The sequence below is a fragment of the Ursus arctos genome, unplaced genomic scaffold (genome assembly GCF_023065955.2).
Source record: "Ursus arctos isolate Adak ecotype North America unplaced genomic scaffold, UrsArc2.0 scaffold_7, whole genome shotgun sequence".
Classification (NCBI taxonomy): Eukaryota; Metazoa; Chordata; class Mammalia; order Carnivora; family Ursidae; genus Ursus; species Ursus arctos.
This window is the reverse complement of record NW_026623089.1, coordinates 23,547,603-23,567,107: the sequence shown is the minus strand read 5'-3', so window position 1 is coordinate 23,567,107 and position 19,505 is coordinate 23,547,603. Positions and strand designations below refer to the sequence as shown.

The 19,505-nt window shown below is 45.3% G+C and overlaps 1 protein-coding gene across 1 annotated transcript in view; it reads left to right on the top strand.

Moving 5' to 3' along the window:
* SORCS3 (sortilin related VPS10 domain containing receptor 3) overlaps positions 1–19,505 on the top strand; it is a 568,094-nt gene that overhangs the window by 151,957 nt on the left and 396,632 nt on the right. The gene's annotated exons all lie outside the window — the stretch shown is intronic.

Here is a 19,505-nt window from a genome sequence, read left to right as displayed (position 1 = left end):
ACTAGAGTCTGCCATAGGATCCCTGCCAGGAGGTGGCCTGGAGGCCTGGAGTGTGACTCAAAATGTGGAGGTGGAGCTTGGATGTGAGGAGAACAGAAGGAGACTGTAGAAGGATTGTCATTGTCCTTGCTCCCAGGGAGCTGACTTCGTTCATGCGGCCATCATGCCCGACCTACACTTTCTCGTGTCTTCCTTAACCACTGAGCTAAGAAGAACAGTTGGCTTGAGGTTGAGTCTGTGGTTCCATCTTGAAGGTTTTGTTCAGTTATTTTGAACTTAGCCTTGACAGAGGCTTAGCCAGCATAGAATTTAGTATACACCATGCTGCCATGGTGCTGAAATTGCTGAATTCATCGGCACCCTTAATCAGGAGGGAGGTGGGATATGAAACACTGAGAGGGAACAGCCACATTGTTTTTCAGTTAGAATATATCAAGTACTGTCATTTATGTGTCATGGGAACTTTGCTTAGTTACATAATCTTCCCAAGACTCTGGTTGATCCCTAAAAGAAAAGGGAATAATGGTCGTGACATTTCACAGGACTGCTCTGAGGGTGAAATGATGTAGTGGAGGTAGATGTTGACATGTAGTCCTACTACTATTACTGTTATTAATTGAAATTTATCCACTGGCTACCATTTATCCTATAAATATTTACTTATTAACAGATACTTAGAAGCATCTAGTATGTATAAGGTCGGGTGGTGTTTGTTTATTTACTTCTTTGTAAGAAAGATCAAGAGGTTCAAAACTTGCTCTCAAGCATTTCACGATGTCCTAAGAAGATACAAAATATTAACATCCCAATTCAGTAAGAAGTTGCTGTAACACTAGGATGCATTGAGAAGGAGGGACAGTCTGTCCGGAGAAGTCAGGGAGGGCCTTGTGGAGGAGCTGACTTTGACCCGAGGCCTAAAGGGTGGCTGGAGTAGTTCAGGTGTAACAGTTAAGAACATGGATGAACTGAGACAGAAGGAATTTACTGGCTGATTAGACATAAAAGACTAGAGGTTAGTAGCTTCAGGTCAGGCTTGATACCGCAGCTCAAATGCCATCATCAAGGACTTACGTTCCTGTAGTATTTCTACTCTGGCTTATGCAGTGTTGGCTGCATCCTCAGATTCTACATTGTGTTACCTCAGCAACTTCGGGCTCTCCTTTCAAGAGAGCAAAATGGTCATAGTCTCCTAGAACTCACACCTTCAGTCCATATTACTTAGAAGACATGGGTCTCTTCTGATATTTCCTGAGGAAGGAAGGGGATGCTTCTATTTCCCAGAAGCCCCAGCAAGACTCATCTTGGTTGTCATTGGTTCCATTTTGGTAACATGTCTTTCCCTGAACCCATCACTGTCCCATAGGGCTTGGGTGGATGATTGGCTTAAGATAAATAGAGCCAGCTCCTCAAGCTGAGAATAGGGTCAGTGCCATGGTCCATGCCACCTGAACCATACGGCTCATCATGGGGAGAAACTGGTTCCCCAAAGGGACATTGTTCCCAGAAGGAGAGGGCATGAATTCCAGGCATGGAGAAGCTAGCTCTCCACTACACAAGTAATGGGGATTTAAAGTCTGCTTTTTCGATGAGAAAATAGGGAACTGTATTTCAAGATCAACTCTTAGTTGAGAATCTAGGGATCAGCGCTATTCAGCAGAACTTTGCGCAATGATAGAAGTGTTCTGTGATCTGCTGTGTCTAGTATATTGGTCACCAGCCACATGTGACTGCCGGGTGTTTGGAATATGACTAGTGCGACTGAGGAACTGAGTTATTAATTTTTTTTTACTTAATTTTATTTATTGACTTAATTTTGATTATTTAAATTTAAATGGGCATGTGTAGCTAAAGGTTATGGTATAGGAGAGCACAACTCTAGAGTCTAGAGAGGCTTCTGCAAGATCATTCAGCCAGGAAACAAGACGGAGGCAGAGAGAGAGAGAGACAGGGAATATGAGAATGAATAAATTAAGCCTGAATGGTCTGGTTATGCACCATTGTGAGGAGAATTGAAAAAAAGCCACTCAAATCATGTTCTCTGTTCTTTGGTTCAGATGAGTAACCCAGAAAATAGAACCCAAGGGGAAGGGCTGGTGACAGGAAATAAGGATAGAGACATAGAGACCTAGGTCAGGGCCACGTGGACAAGGCACTCGTGCCTTGCCAGTCACTGTAGATTCTACCCTGGAGGCAGTAGGGAGTCAGGGAGGAGTTTGAGAATGGTGTATCGTATTTGGGTGTTAGGAAGGCAGCCTGGCACTTTGCAGAACAGAGGCTTGTGGACTAGAGGCAGGGAGACCGGAAGGAGGCAGTAGCAGTAGTGCTGATGAGAGAAGATGAGGGTTTGAACTTGGGGAGGTGGGGTGGGCCTGCATAGAAGGGCAGGAGATGAACATCAGGGGTGGAAGAGTAGGGGGTGGGTTGCATGTGGTGCGGGTAGGAATATAGCAGGATTCCTGGGTGTTTGGCTTGGACAGCTGAGGGATGATCACGCTGTCTTTGAGATGTGGCAGTCCTCAGGGAGGGCGTAGGTCTGAGGGGTTCCTTGATGAATACTCTGCAGGGCATGTGGTATTTAGTACACCCATAGGAAGATGCCCACAAGGTTCTAATGCATTCTGTCAAGGAGTATACATTCCACCTGTGGAGGTTAGGGCTTCATGAATCAAATCATTCGAAAAATAATTCCACATGCCTAATGACTGTCTTCCTTAAATGCTGCATGTGTTTTTTTGAATGGTGTTCTAGGTACATTTCTGCATAACAATCCGCTCTGAAACTTAGTGATGCAAAAGAAGAGCATTTTATTATGTTCTTGGATTCTGTGTGGGTCAAGGAGTTTGATAGGGCTTGAGGTATGCAATGTCTGGAGCCTCAGCTGAATGAGTCAAAGCCAAGACTGGTTGGCTGGGGCTGTAGTCATCGGAGGCTGTCTTCCCACATGTCCAGTGACTTGGCCGAGTCCTCGGCTGGGCTGTGAGCTGCAACACTGTGGTCCCTGCATGTGGTCTGTCCTGTTGTGGGCTGGGTTGTGCTTCCTCATGTGTGGCATTTGGACCTGAGAGTGACAATCCTAAGGGCACTTAGTACCACTTCCCCCTATATGCTATTGGTCAGGGCAGTAACAAAGATCTGTCCACTGTCAAAGTCAGGGACAGGAATTTCACTCAATGGAAGGAGTGTCAAGGTCAAGTTGTAAGATAAGCATGTGAGATGGGAGATAGTGAGGAATAACTTGGCCACAGCTGGAGAGATGCCTGTGTACTGGGGTAATGGATGATTCTGCCAAGGGTGGCAGGCTTGAGCTGATACTGGAAGAGTAGGTGGGGGGATTCTGGCAGGCAGAGAGAAACAGGAAGTGGAGAACATATGGCAGAAGGGAGGGTTTATGTTCCTTTTGGGGTCTTCTAGACCAGTCTCCTTAATGCCAAGGGCCACTAAACAGGCTAAAGGTGTTACTGCCACATCTCTGTGGGACACCAAGAGATACAGCAGTTTCAAAGCCAATGGCTTCTTTCTACGTGATGGCACAGCACATTCAACATCAGGTTTAAAGTTCCCTGTGCCCACCCAGGTCGATCAGCCTTGGCAAAATGCAAAGCCATTTCTTTTTCTCCACTGTTTTCTGTTCTATTTGGAGTGGGAGGAGCCTCTACACCACGGGATTGCAAGTGTCACCCGAGTCTTTGAGTTAGTGCAGTTAAGTACCCTTGTTAGTGCAGAAATCACATGAAATATTTGTTTATCTGTTCCCCGCCCCCAACATTAGATTGAGAATCTCTGGAGAGAAGAAACTCCATTCTAGCTTCTGGAGCAGAGCCAAGTACATAGCAGGTGCTCAATACAAGCAGGTTATTCGTTCAAGGTTAAATGGAAACAGTGCTGAACACCTGGGCATTTTTATGCCACCCCAGTCTGTCATGAGGTCCAAACTTTTTCTGCTCCTCACTTTTTATTTCGTCTCTTTGTCTCAGAATCTGACCAGCTCCTCTGTGCTCCTTATTCCTCTAGAACAGGAATCTGATCTGTCCCCAATTTCTGTTTCTATATCTGACAGTCCCTGTCTGAAAACTGAGGCTTCGGTTCCCATACACACTTTCCTGCTTTATGGAGGCAGATTGTTGAGACCAGAGTCAGTATACAAGAAGGGCTGCCGGCTCCCTTTCCCCTTTTCCTTGGCCAGTCTCCCTGGCTGGACTCTTTTGCTGTAGCTAAGATATGTGAGGAACTTATTTTTTACAGAGATATTTTGCAAAAGATAAATTTCTCAGGACTGTGGCCATGGATTCTTAGCAAAAGGAAGGACAAGGAGATATGATCAAACGTGTGCTGGTGAATCAATACAAATAAATTATGTGTTCTTTGTTATTATGTCCTAGGCTACACGAGAGAGAGCTCTTAAATCATCCACCATCAGCTGCTGGAGGTTCTGCTCCTTTCCACAGAGTTATATGGAGACAAAGTCTAGGCTTGTGTTATTTTAGGCAATCCATATAACTTTCCAGTGGGGATATTGGTTTGGCTGCTAGGGGAATGCTGGTGGCTGCAAAAGACTGAGGGGAGCAGTTCTTCTCTAGGTTATGGTGTGGTCCTGATTACACACTAAATATTCTCTACCTCTAGTGTCTGGGATTTGTGACCACTCTCTTGCTTGAATGGATGGCCCTTTTACTAGGATATATGGTAGAGACCCCTGGACACTGACTAAGTGCTTGTCCAAGAGCTTAAACAGATTAAAATCTACTCCCCTTCCCCACTCTCTACCACATGAATGGGGCAGTTCTTCATCTGTTATGTCTTGAGATGTGGCTGCCATGGCGCAGTTCTCAGCCATTCTGGGTCAAGCTCTAGAACAAAACCAACTCAGGAAGAACATGGAAATCTGGGCAACCCACAAGTGAGATCCAGGCATATGGTTTGTGAATGTGCTCAAGAGGTGACCAGATACATGGGTTAGGCCAGAAAATGTTAACCTCAGGAGGCAAATTCTTAGAAGTTCAGGGAGTTAGTCAGGCAATCACAAACATGCCCATCTATCTCTTAGGTAGATGGACAAGAGCAAGAGTGGGCAAAGGGAGAACTTTGGCCATAAGCATGTATCCGAAGAGAGGGAGGATACACAGATTCAGGGAATTAGACTGGAAACTCATCCAACCAACCTGGGGGATGAAATGAGTGTTAGGTTATGGAAGCATGCAAGATGGTCCTCTTGTAAGTGTTGGAGCTGGATTCAAGTGCACACCTTCAAATCGCAATGAAGCACACCAGCTTCTGGGAGACCTCTGAGGCATCTTTGACTCCATTCTTTTCTGTTGTGTCCCGTTTGCAATTCTTAGCAACAATTTTCAGAGGGTTTTTTTTCCCCCTCCTTCTTTTCTTCTCATTGTCATTGTCTCAGTTCAGATCTTTTATCTCTTAGGTTTGGACTATTGCAGCATCCTTTTCACTGGCCTCCCTGTTTTTCCTCTTCACTGATCCACCCTTCATATTCTGGGACAATTTTGTTTCCAGAACACGGGTGCCAACAAATCATTCAGCTGCTCAAGCACTAAGACATCTCTGTGCTATTTGCTGAGTAGAGTAGAAACTCCTTAACCTGGCATGGTAAGCAGAATAGTGACCTCCCCAGATGTTCATCTACTAATGCCTGGAGCCTTTGACTATGTTAGGTTACCTGATACAGGGGAATACCCAATGTAATCAGAAGGATCCTTAAACAGGGAAGAAGAAGGCAGAAAGAGTAAGAGACTGATAGAACGTGAGAAAGAGTGACGAGCCATTTCTGGCTTTGAAGATGGAAAGGAGCCACAAGCAAGGAATGGGTACAGCCTGTGGAAGCTGGGAGAGGCAAGGAAATGGTCCTCTTCTAGAACCTCAAGAAGGGATGAGAAACACAGCCCTAACTGGCACCTTGATTTTTGCCGCTGAAACCCATTTTGGACTTCTCATCCCCCAAACGGTAAGATAATACAACTGTATTATTTTAAATCCCTACATTGTGGTAATCTGTTACAGAAACAATCGGAATTTACATTCCTTGCATTTAAAACCATCATTATCAGACTCCAGTCTGGGTCTTCATCTCTGTGCGCCTGAAGCAGACCATCTTCTGGTCCTGAAATGTGACCAACAATTCCACTCTCCTTGTGTTTTCTTGTGATGCTTCCTGAGCCCCCCCTGCAAAAAATATTTTTTTGGCTTTCTTCACCTACTAAAATAAGCCAGCTCAAATATCACCTCTTGTAAAAATTTTCATGGAGGGTAATCCTCTAGTTCATCCCAGTTTGGAAATCACTTATTACTATTGTATGTCAACCTTGCAGGGTTACTGCGAGACTCACCTGAAATGTTAGGTAGTATGTATCTAGCCTGGTGTAAGTCAGACCATTTCCAGTTTTCACCAAAGGTAGTCGTGTAAATATTAATCTCTCTTCTTGCATTGAAAGTGCCTTAGGTCAGGAACCTTGTGTTTCTTGTCTTTCCACCTTTCACAATATTTAGCACAGTGCAGAGCCCATGAAAGAGTAATTTATAGGGTTGGATAGGAGACAAGTTGTGATAAATGGCAGATCACGAATTGGGTGATAGACCATTTGCTCCACCATCACGTACAGGGGATGGGGTTGGGGGAGGAGTTGAGGAGGGGGTTCTAGACACTGTCCCAGATGCTGAAGCTATAGTAACAAATAAGACAGCTGTTGCATTTGCCCTGAGGCATCTTACAATCTAGTTGAATCCCTGCTCTTGGTTTCATTTGAAGCACCTCAGGCTGGTAGCTACTTCTAATCTGGGATTTGCTGATTCCAGAAAATCCACTGGGGTCAGCAGCTAAAATGGTGTGGCTGAGAGCTCTTTCAATTCCTGAGACCAAGAGGGGATGATGCCCCTGACAGGAGTGGCAGAAGGAGGGGGGTGTGTGTGTGTGCGCCTGCAGGCGGGACTGGCAGAGACAGACCCTGAAATGAAAATAGACAAGTGGGTAGGATCACACACCAGGCAAAATGGACTTGATGGACCTGTGATCTTTCCATTGCTGAGGCTGTCAATGCATGTCCACATAAAGCAAGCACCAGCACTCAGGGAATGCTCTGGGCTTTCATCTCTACATCAGTGAGAGGCCTGGCGAGGTTGCTCTTTATTTTGTAAGCTTCAAGTTGTCATCACTAAAGAAGTGACATGCTCCCTCTCAGGACATGGCATTTTTCTACTCTGGTGGCAAATGACCTGGTTTGCTCAGAGACAAACTGGGATGGAAGGGACCTGATGCATGCTGAGGGCTTTCTGTGCACCTGACAGAAGATACCTTTCATCTAATCCTCAAAACAATCCAGTGAAAAAAGTGATATTGGCTTTGTTTTCCAGATGAGGACACTGGGCTCCATAGGCTCAGCCTCTTGTCTCAGGTCACACAGAGTAAGTGGCAGAGCCTGGATTCCACACCAAGACTGGTGTAGAGCTTTTGCTCCTTTCCCAAGGAAACAGATTTCTTACCTTTTCCTTTATGTTGATTATCTCCGAAAGCTTCACTTGGAGCCAGCATTTCATCTTTTATCTGCTCACATCTGTTCCTGCCCTTGGCCTCCTCCTCAGGGGGCGCTGGTGGTGGTTGGATGGAGGGGGGTGATGGGCACATAGGAAGGTCTGAACTCAAACTCCTAGTTAATGGCAGACCTTGAGCTAATGAACTCTAGTTCTGGTGAGCTGTTGTCATGGAATATAGACAGTGGCAGGGAATTCTGGGGTCATTTGGCCCCACCCCTGTTACTGGGCTGCATGCTACCTAAATCATTTCCAGGAGATGGCTCTCTCTCTCATTTTCACAGTCCCTTAGGGAATGAGAGTGAATGGATTTTTAATTAATTTTTAATGGCTCGTTATACAAAACCAGAACAACCCCCTACTATTCAACAGCCATTTTTCACAAGCTCCTTGTTTCAACAACACTCTATTTCCATTTCCTTGATCTGTCACTTACCTTTTTCAGCAACCAAATTCTGCAAAGTACTTTCTTAACAATAGCCCTGTTTTAAATAGGGATGACTAATGCTTGTTACTTTTTGAATCTCTTACCCCTTACTTGGATCATGCAGGAATAAACAAACCAGTGTTGGGTGTTGACCTAGACAGTTTCCTCATTTGGACAATGTGGATAATGGTATCTACATTTCACTGTGGTTATTTCCATTATCTATATAATGCACATAGAGCACCAAGCACAGTGCTAGGCACTTAGTAGGTGCTCAATATATATTCGTGTCCCATCGCTGCTTTTTCTGTATTTGTTCTGTTCTTGTCTAAGCTACTGTACTTGATCAAGTCATGCTTTTGTCATTAGATCTAGTATTTTCATTAACCTATATCCCTTCAGGTATAGGTATATACCTTTGTCTTTTCTAGAAGTCCCTATGGAATAACAGCTCTTGAAAACTTAATACAGTCATATTTAGAAGATTGTTTTCACTATCTTCCCTTCTTGCCCTTGCCTTGCTCCTTTCTCTTACTCTCTTGTGTATATTCATGAATTTCTCTCCTAAACCACCTCGAATTCTCCCTTCTGGAGAGACTTGCAGGCTAGGGTTATCTAAGGAAAAGGGACTAAGAAAAGTTTACAAAATACTCCAGAAAGAAGAGGGTGGGATATTTCCATTTTCCTCCCATCTCCTAAGATCTTCATTTATACCTCTTTTCCTCTCTGAGGACCTTGATTACCCCAGTCCAGACCCATCTTCTCCTCCTTTGAACACCTGTGGCAACAGTTTCAATGCATTGGAAGTGTTGTATCTCTGTTGCTTATAAGCACCACATCAAGGAACAGCATAATGATACTCTTACAACATAATAAGAAGAAAAGCAGGGTCCCTGTCCTGAAGGAGCACATAGCCTCATGGTGAATATACACATGCAAATAGAAAATTACAATATAATCTGGCGAGTAGCATCATTGGAAGTATGTGCAACAAGTTAGGGGAACATGGACCAAGGAGGACTCATCCTGTCTTAGAGGACAATTGAGAGACATCAGAGTGTTGATGACATTTGAGCTGGGCATTGAGGAACCAGAAGGAGATCAGGGAAGAGTGGGGGAAGGACTTTCAAGGAGAGAAGAGAGCTTGTGCCAAAGCTTGGGAGCAGGGAACAGGGAAGAAGATGGGTATTCCGGTGTGACTGGAATTTAGATGTCATTTGGGAAAGTGACTCTAGAAGAAGGTTAACATGTCAAGAGGGGCCAGGTTGCAAAAGACCTTCTGTGCCGTGCTGAGGAACTTGGATTTGATTTTAAAGGCAGTGCAAAGTCAGTGGAGATTATTTGGCAGTTGGTCATAGGACTGGGTCTCCGCTTTAGAAGGGTCACTCTGGGGTAAGGGTGGAAGAGGGGCGAAGATCAGAAATTAAGTCAAGTAGTGATTTTGGAGGCCTCTGCAGCCATCCATCAGCTAAATGCACTGGTCCATTCTTCATCTATGAACTGTCAGTGGCACTTCACACAGCGGATCCCTCCTTCCCCCTTGAAATGCTTTCTTTACTTGGCTCACTCTCCTGGGTTTCTTTCACCTCGCAGACCATTCTGTGTCAGTGAGGGTCTCTGAGTCCAGTATTTCTAAGGGAAGACATTGAAGGCAAAAGTTGCTTACAAGGCTGGAGGAGTTTGGAAGAGAAAGGCAGAGTGGCTTAAAGATTGGTGACTGCAGAAACCTTTACAGGTCCCTGCAAGGAGGAGAAGAAACAGGACAGGAGGTCAGGGTCTCCCCTCACCCCATGGGCTCTTGCTGTGTGTGCTGAGCTGCACCTGCAGGGGCCGCGGGAGTCTGTGCTTCCTCTCTCTGCGACCCAGCACAATTGCTATGGCTCTCGCCAGCTCCCTTGCTGCCCTTGTGTTGTGACTGCAAAACAGAAGTGGGAAGAGAGTAGCTTTTCCCTTTTCTGCTGGTCCCTACTAGTACACTGCCTCCCCCATTGGGTCAAACTGGAAGCCACATGACAGGGGAGTCTTAGAAATACAATTCTCTGTTACCCACAATACATAGGAAAGAGAATGGGGAGTATACAGCACAATTCTCCCTCTTTGGCTACTTTGAGCATCCATTTCTCTCCCCTATTCTTTTTTTTTTTTTTTTAAAGATTATTTATTTAAGAGGGAGAGAGAGAGTAAGAGTGAAGGAGAGTGCACTAGTGGGGGGAGGGGCAGAGGGAGAAGCAGGCTCCCCACTGAATTGGAAGGCTGACTCAGGGCTCTCTAGATTCCAAGGACTGTGGGATCATGACCTGAGCCAAGGGCAGACGCTTAACTGACTGAATCACCCAGGCGTCTCTCTATCCCCTATTATTAAATAACCCCTCTTTTCCTTCTTTTCAGCGGTAGCATGAGACACTCAAAATAGATGGATCTTGGTTTCTTCTTCCAGTTCAGTGGGTCAGGTGCTTTGTCTTCTTTTTGACAATTGAATCCTCCTTAGGAACCAAGAGTTCTCTCTCAACAGAGCCAGAAGTTGTGGGGACGTGAAGAAGATACTGTGTCATGGCTTACTGGGGACCATCATGAGAGACCCACTACCATGTTTGCGCCTTGATTCTCACACTGTTGTATTTTGACCATGTAGTGGTCAAATGCACATCATGGAAGAGAGCGCCACAACGTCACAGTGTTGGCTCCCAGCTAGGGTTTTCACTGAATCTTTGAAAGTCCATTCAACCATTGTACCTAGCTAGCTGCTTCTGGGTGATGAAGTTTGTGGTAAGACCAGTGAATTCCTTGGACATGGGGAATGCAAACTTCATTTGCTGTGAAATGAGTTCCTTTGTTGGAAGTAATGTTGTGTGGGATACCATGACAGTGAATAAGGCGTTCTGAAATGGAAAGATTTTGATTCTAGCATAAGCACTGTAGGTAGGGAAAGCAATCACAGAGAAGAAATTGCGCCGTGTGTGTGATGAGAGGGGTGCATTGTAATCAACCTCCAGGTGCCATAGTGAGGCTCAGCCTTGGTTTCTGGATGTTGGCAGGTGGGGAACATAGCTGTTGCAATAACCACATCATCTTGGTGAGAGGAAGTCCATGTCAAGCCCAGGCAAAGCCTTCATCTTTGCCACAGTGGGGGCTACAGAGGAGCCCACAGAGCAAACACTGGGGTATTTGGGGGAAGGGGCTTACTGGTCTCAACTGAAGGCCATCTTATTCACTTGATTACTGAAAGTCTTCCCTATAGTAAATATCATTTGATGAGCATTCATGCAGGACACAAATACTCACTGTGCCAATTTTGAGAGGTCCAAATACATGCTGGTTTTCCCTTTCTCACTCCCCTGACCTCTGGATGCTGGAACACCCCAGCTTTCAATCCTCATATCTTTACTCCATTCACACTCCATCTCCTGGCGATCTAATCTAGTCTTGTGTCTTTAAATACCAACTAATTACAGACAATTCCCAAATGGATATTCCTGTCCTAGATTCTCTTCCCTCAACTCCAGACTTATTTATTCAGCTGACTATTGGACTTCTCCCTTTGAATTCTCTTAGGCATCTCAAACTTCATGTTCAAAGCTAAACTTCTAATCTTTCGTCCAGACTTTCTTCTTCTATAGACTTCATCTCATAAAACGGCAACTCTGTGCTTCCACTTGCTTAGTTCTGAGCTCTGAGGGTCATCCTCAACTCTTCTCTTTCATTCATACCCCGTAGCCAGTTTGTCAGCTCTTCTGCCTGCCACTGCCTTCAGTATTTGTAAACATCCTGCCCCTCATGTCCCTTTTCCTGCGCACGGCTGTTGCTCTGCTCTAACACACACCCTGTTTCACCTGGATGATTACAACAGGATCCTAATTCACTTTGGTCCCCTTCCTGCCTTTCTCGACGCAGCAACCAGAGTGATCCCATTAAAAGTAAAGTCCTCTATCAAAATCCTACAGCAGCCCCGCATCTCACTCAGTGAGAACTGGAGTCCTTATAATGGTTCACAAGTTCCAGCAAGATCTACGTCTCCCAGTATCTCCCTGGCCTCATCTCCTGCTCCTCTCTGCTCCAGCCTCATTGGTCTCCTTGCTCTTTCTTGATTATGCCAGGGATACTCCTGCCTCGGGATCTTTGCATTCGCTGCTCCCCTGCCTGCAATGTTGATTACGCACATAGCCACACGACTTAACCTCTTGCTTCATGCAAGCTTTTGCAGGAGAGTCAGTTTTTCATAGAGGATGTTCCTGGGTTCCTTCATCTTCTCATTTTCTTTAACCCCCCCCCCCACAGTAGCACTCACCATCATCTGACTCTGTCATTTACCGACTTATTTGTTTGTTTATTTCCCCTGCCAGAATGTCAACTTTATGAGGGCAAAGAAACTGGCTTATTTTCTTCAGCGCTGAATCTACACTACCTGGCAAACGGAAAGCATTCTGTATGTATTTGGCTAGGGAATGAGTACAACAGTTACGAGGACCTGAAGTTGGGTGATACAGTTGCCCAAAACGTATTTCAGAAGACTCAGTGTTTGTCCTCCTATGTGTGGGGTGAGAGAGGAACCAAGGGTCATGCTGAGGTTCTATCTTGAGCCACAGAGTGGGTGAAAGGCCCTTATCAAAAGCAGGGAAGGGGATAACAGCTTTGTGGAGTTCCATACCTTGTATATGACAGAGTTGCTATATTTTGTACTGTTTTCTTGTCGTCTTAACGAGACTGTAAACTCAGAGCAGGCAGGGAGCACTCTTGATGTCATTCCGAATTTGGCACACATCCAGCACAGCTCAGGCTACCCAGTTGGTGCCAGACATCCGGGTATTGGAGATCAGTCAGACTTGGGACTGCGAGTACTCAATTTCTGTTCCCTGATTGGGGGGGTGGAATGCTCCCAGAGGTGTGAGGAGGACCCTGGGACTGAGACTCTGCTGGAACTGAAAAGTACACCCTTGTAGGCAGTCCCGGAGGGGTACATTTTAGCATCCTTGTTATGTTACCATAGTCAACTACTTCTGGTAAAGAAAGCCACTGTCTTTATTCCAGTTGGCTGGAAACAAAGAACTTGTTGGGCTTTCAGGTAGGGGCAGGAGTGAAGTGGTAGGTTGTGAGGGGGATGTGCAGAGAACCCCATGGATTTCAATGCACCGAGATTTCAGGAAGGTTTAATGAACTAAAGTAATTTTCCTTCAGAGTAAAATTTTACAGGCATTAAAGGTCCTCCCTTTACTGAATGTGCTCACGGGTGAGAGCGTCCTAATGATTTATGAATTTGCAGGTTATGCATTATCCTTTCAGAGGACGGGAATCCCCCCGGGCTGCCTGCCTGCCTTCTGAAGCTGAGTCGCGGGGGTGGGGGTGGTGGTGGTTGCAGCGGGCAGGTGAATACGCAGGCTCTGATCTGTGACCTGTATTGCAGTTGGGGTCTAGAATGGATGAGTCGTTTTAGGAGGAGCTTAGCAACTCTAGAATTCCCCTTTCCCCCCCACCAAATAAAAATCACTTGGAACCCTTCTCTCCTGAAGAATAATTATCATGCTCATAACTCATATTGCCATAGTACAGCTTATAAAGCAGGTCAGCTTTCCTTACTTGATTGGAATCAACAATCCCATGAGGTTGGCAGGGGCAAGTGTATCATTATCCGCGTTTAAGGACATTGGAGCAGATTCTGAAAACATAAAGAAGTTGCTCAGTCTTACGCAGTGGCATGTGGTGAGACTGGGTTTTGATGCAGCCCTCAGATTGCATGTGTTATGTTATTTCCAGGCTGCCCTGCAAGCGCCATCCAGGAGGGCGATGGCTGGACCCATGGGGTAGGTGAATCTAGACATAGGGACATTTGGAACGGTTCTGAGGTGGAATAGGGACTGAGACTTCTTTGTCTGCAGTTCTGAGTGTGGTTACCTCCTCCCTCATAGGAAGTGGGTGGGAAGAGTATAGAAAGCTCCCTTATCCCCACATATCACTTTCCCCAGCCCTGCCAGAGACTTAAATTCCTGAGATCAAATAGATAATCCTGGAAGCAGCAGGTTGAGGATGACTCTGCTTTTCACGAGGACAGTAGCCACTTCTCTTCTGATCACTTTATCATCAAGAATCTTATGCTGTGCTTGGCATAAGTCAGGAATAGATGAATGGCAGAGAAAATGGAAATGGGAAATAAAGACATTAGTTGCTGCCTGCGTGGGTCTAAAGAGCAGGCAGTTAGCCAAGGGCTGGCCTGAGCACCTGGGGGCAGCAGAAGACACTAGATGCCTGGGGACAAGAGAAGTGGAGGTGGGTGGTCACCGAAGACAGCACCAGATGATTTTGTAAGAGGCTAGCCATGTCCTTTATTGTCCCATTATATAAGTCCCTTATTATAATATAGTCCCTTAATATATGTATTACTATATAATGTATATGTTATATATATAGTAAGTCTTGTATTTTAATTAGCCCCCTTATATATATTATTTAGTAGAGATATTATGTATATATTATATATACACACATAGTAAGTCTCTTGGTATAATATTGTGCCCCCCTTGTTATCACTGTCCTCACTCTTATACAACTTTTTATCTGCCCATAGTTGACCACAGGTTGGGCTTCCTCTGTCCTTTCTGCATGAGCCCATTGTCCTTTGTGCCTTCTTTCCTGACCTGGCATGGCCCACGTGTCCAGGTGGCTCACGTACACATGACATTGCATTCAACACATGATTGCTCCTGCCTGTAATGGCCCCCGCTGCTCTACTTCCATGCTACTCCTTGTAACTGGAAAGGCACCCCCCTTCCTTTTCCCCCATCTATCTCTGTTCAATTAAAAACTGAAAGAAAGAAAGTGAACGAGCTCCATTTTAGTATATCCAAATTCTTACCATACTTTAAGTTCCAGCTCATGTAATCTTTCCTTCATGGAGACTTTTCTGGTCACATTCTAGGGACTTAATTGCTTCTTCTTTTCAGCTCTTATAGCACATTATCTGTACCTCTCAAATACATTTATCATCTCATCTCTTCTTTTATTGTCCTGCATCCATAATTCATTCAGTGGCCCCTGTGTAGTGCCTGCCAAGTGTCAGGTGATGTGGCGTGCATTGGGGATGCAGAGTTGAGTGAGACCTGATTTCTAACGTCAGCGAGGCCACAATCTAACACACAAGTCAGACATACAGAAAAGTCACATTGACCCTATGTGATGGAAGCTGTGAGAGATGAATAACCGGAGTGTAATTCCAGACAAGAGGTCAGATGCCAGTTTAAGGGTGCGTGTGTGCGTGTGTGTGTACTCATTCTATATACATAGACCTTTCTAACTGTATTTATATATACACACACATACATGTCTAGGGACTTCTCTCCACACTCTCTCTCTCTCTGTGTCTGTAGGTAAATAGCTTATATTAAGAGAGATGCTATTTACTCATGAATTAGTCCAATTTATTTTCATTTCTCCTGCTGTCTAAGAGCCCCCAGGATTGTAGCCGGTTAGGTCAAAAATGAGCTTATTTGACAAACCTGGGTCTCCCAGCAGTTTGTCTAGTTCTTTTCTCATTCCATATCTCTGCTTCCTATTACCTTCTCCAAGAACAAAGAAAACAAAAGTTACCTTCACCCTTGGGCCTTGAGCTCTGGATCTCTCCCAGAGTCCCAGAGTTTAGCAGGTGCCTTTCTAATTCACTGAGGTGGAGCCCAGTAAATATTTGTGAAATTCATGAGTAAATGTTCAACTCCTTGAGGTCAAGGATGTGCTTTTCTCCTCTCTGTATGACTGCTCATTGCCCGCCCACACAACCAACTCACATCAACATTTGCAGAATGGGAGAGTGTTGCATTAGAGCAGAGCAGGCGTGCTGTGTCAGATAGCCATGGGTGGGGATGCTGGCTCCGGCTCTTGCTCATTGTATGCCTTGGGGGGCAACTTGCTTAGCTCTTGGGACTCAGGTTTCTCATCTGTAAAACGGGAATGTTATATTACACTTGCTCAGTTTCAAAAGTTTGCTGTGAGGCTGGAGAAGCACCCAGCGCCGTGTTTATTACATGGCAGGGGTTCAATTAATGTTTGCTCACTGCTTTTCCTTTGTTGATTTTGACTGTCCACCCTCCTCTGGGGGCATCTGCTGGGGAGGAGTCAAGTCAGGCTTTGCTGTAGGTCTCAGACTAGCCCCGCTAGCCTTCCTGTGCCACCTCCCATCCAGTGGTGAGTCCCGAGGCCCACTCATGTCTTCCCCTTCTGATCTGTGTACTTGCCCAGGCGTCTGAGGCTTAGTGGGTTTACTGCATCTGCTTCCAGTTTTCTTCCCTGCTAATTCCCTCCTCTCTGGAGGCCTTTGGATGGCTGTGAGTGGTGAGAGAAGCCAGGGATGGGCAGGCTTTGTTTCACTCTTGGTTTTGTTTGCTTGGCACAGAATATCTTAAGGCTAAAGGTTACATTATCATATCTTCATAGCTCTATTATTGTCCTTCTGTGCTGGCTCCTGGGGAAAGGAAGCTTCCAGCCCCAAATTCTCAGTGTTTGGACCTTTCCTCTGGGGAATGCTGGGGTGCGTTTGCTGAGACATCTTCCTCCTACATCTCTTGCTGCGTGCTTTCTTTGTAAGGTTTCACTCCATTTAGAGGGGGGGATGCTTCTCTAGATGAGGATCTCGAACATGGTGGAAGGTTGGGGTCACCACAGCACACAGTTGGGAGAGGAATCACGGTGGGATGGGAGTCTTTCTCTAGTGTGGTTTTCCAGTTACCACAGGAAGATTTCTGGACCCTACCCAGGACCCACCAAGTCAAACCTCCTAGGAGTGGGACCAGAGAATCTGAATCTGCAAGGTTTCCCAGTGATGGTTAAGCTCCAGCTGTACTCATGGAGTGGAAGAACGGTGCTCTGGGTACTTGGTCAAGGTCACATGTTATCGAGACTTTAACTTGAGTCCCGTCCTTTCTCTGAGCATCAGTTCCTTCATCTATACAATGAGGGAGAGAGACTAGATTAATACCATCCCCGTCTGAAGACTATGATTTATTGCTAAAACACCATTATTCTTCATTGGCTCAAAAATGATTATTTTTAGGAAACTTTGACATGTTGAGCTTACCTGTTAGGGAGACAGAAGTACAAAACACAAATCCTGCCTCAACCTAGTCGAGAAGGCAAATCCTGTGACACCTAGAAGGGATCAGGATAGTGTTTGACTAAGTGCCAAGTTATGTAATCCCGTTTTAAGTGCAGTAGGACTTCAGAGGAGAGAGAACTCTGATGGCTGGTCCGGTCCTGGGAGGCTGCCTAGAGAAGGTGGGCTTCAGGTTGTTTCTTGAACAACGGTCAGGCACGTGCAGGTGGTAATAAAAGGCTGAGGCATAGATGATACAATGTAACAGGAAAGAAACCAGGCAGGGATGTGAGAACAGGTTTGGTTTATATTCAGCACCTTGAGAAACTTGGATTGTTAAAGCAGAAGACAGCATCTTGAGAACTATGGAAAAGTGGTTGGAGGAGTGTGTGTGTGTGTGTGTGTGTGTGTGCATGTGCACGTGTGTATGTGTAGTGCCTTACATAACAAGCTAAGGAGTCTGGAGTTCATCCTTAGGCAGAGTGAATCAGCAACAATTTCTAACCAAAAAAGTGCACAAATCAAGAGGCATAATTGGAACTATCTACCATGAAGGCAGAAATAATAGTCCTAGAGGTATGGAAGGGTGTGTCTGTCTGGATTCCTCAAGAAGCAGACACCAACATGAGATTAGATGTATAAGAGACATTAAGGACGGAGAAGATGGAGGGAAGGAAGAAGAGGGTCTAAACTTTGAGTAAGGAGACTGATAGGATGAGAACAGCTCTTGGTTCTTTCCAGGGCTTTCCAGACCCAGTTGTTTGTTAGAAGCTCTGTTGGTTAAGTGGAACTCTTACCCCCTACACCTCTTTCTTCTCTTTATGTGGACTTTATACTTTTTGGCAATTGTTTGATGTCCCTGAAGGCTTGATATTGGGAGAAAATGAAATGGCCTGATTTGCTCCTGCAGAGCTCTGAATGGGTGTTCTGACCTATTTCTAGAAGAGCACAGTTTGGAGTTTGTCCAGAATTTGGGTTGGCCAGAACATAGCCAACCCATGTTTTTACATAGTGACTGTGATCATGGCTTTGTAGATGAAAGAAGGTAAAATGAAGGGGAGACGAAGTCTGCTGTGTGTGTGTGTCTCTCTCTCTCTCTCTGTGTGTGTGTGAGTGAATCCAGCAAACAGGAATTATTGGTGCATTCCTAGGCATTTGGTTGGAGAGGATGGGGATATTAAGTCCTTTGCTTTTGTTAGCCCTTGACTTTTACAAATGGGGAAACTCTCTATGAGTGGGAGAGGCAAGGACCCCTGAGAGACTGTGGGGAGCAATTCTCTGCAGTGAATGCACACTCCTTGCTGTTGGGCTGTGTTCATAGGACAGGTAGTGGGTAGATTCTCCTGTTCTGCAAATAGCCATGTCATTGATGTTTTTCTTGGCTTGGCTGTTTCTTGCCCACCTACCACTCTCCATCAAAGAATGCACTCTGAGAAGAGCCCTCCAGTCATGGCCCTGCAGAGAAGTTGAACATCCCAAACCAACTTTGCCATGGACTCTTTCTGACCTATAATGGGTCACTTCCTTGCCTCTAATTTTTTCTTAGCTTACATAAAAGGAATGGAAATAGTGCTGACCGACCCCATGGGGTGCTGGATGAGAATAAATCTCCAAGTGAGTGTTCTATTGTCAGTGAAATGCCATAAAAATGTTCAATATAATGGCTGATTATTTTTCTGTAATCTTAAATAGATACCTAGAATGGGAAAGTTCCATCTTGGTAGCAGAAATTCATTATCTTGGAAAGAGTTTAATGGCTGCTGTGCAAATGAACTGGAGGAAGTTAAATTGTGGAATGGGAAGGAGCTGAGAAAAGTGAAATGAGTTGTGCATTAAATTTAGATAAACACAATTATGTGTAACTGGATTATCACGTGTGCAGGCAGGCGCTGTATATAAGGCACCTGCGTTTTGATTAAAATCGATTCAGGTGCACACGCTTGAAATCCTTGTAGATTCGAAGTTGTGTCTGAGCCGCTGCCCAGGCACACAAAGGGCAGGCAGGGAAACGTCTGGTATCCCAGTCCCTGGCTGGAGAAGTTTAAAGGACATAGGACCAGTCTGACCAGCCCAAGACCGTTTCAGGAAACTGCTAATGCTGCTACAGGAAGTCCCACTCTCTTTCATGTACAGCTTCCTTATGGCTTTTTTCCTTTCAACTGAGTCAGGAAAGTGGTCCTGGAGTCCAGTGGAGTCCAATGACCTGCTTACTCCATGATAAGGACAGATGCCTAATGGTAGATGTCAGATGACATCAGAGGATGTTGGGGACTGGGCCTGCCTGCCATTTAAGTCTCTGTGGCTGCTGCGGCCTTAGTGAGGGAAACACAAAATCTCTTTGAACCTGTCTGTAGATGCATAGAGTTAGGCCCCGTTCCTTCTTACCCTTTTAGGTCCAAGTCTGTAAGTCAGAGTCATCTTCAGATCAAAAGCGAGCCCAGCCTCTGATCCCTGGGTGGCTGGAGGAGT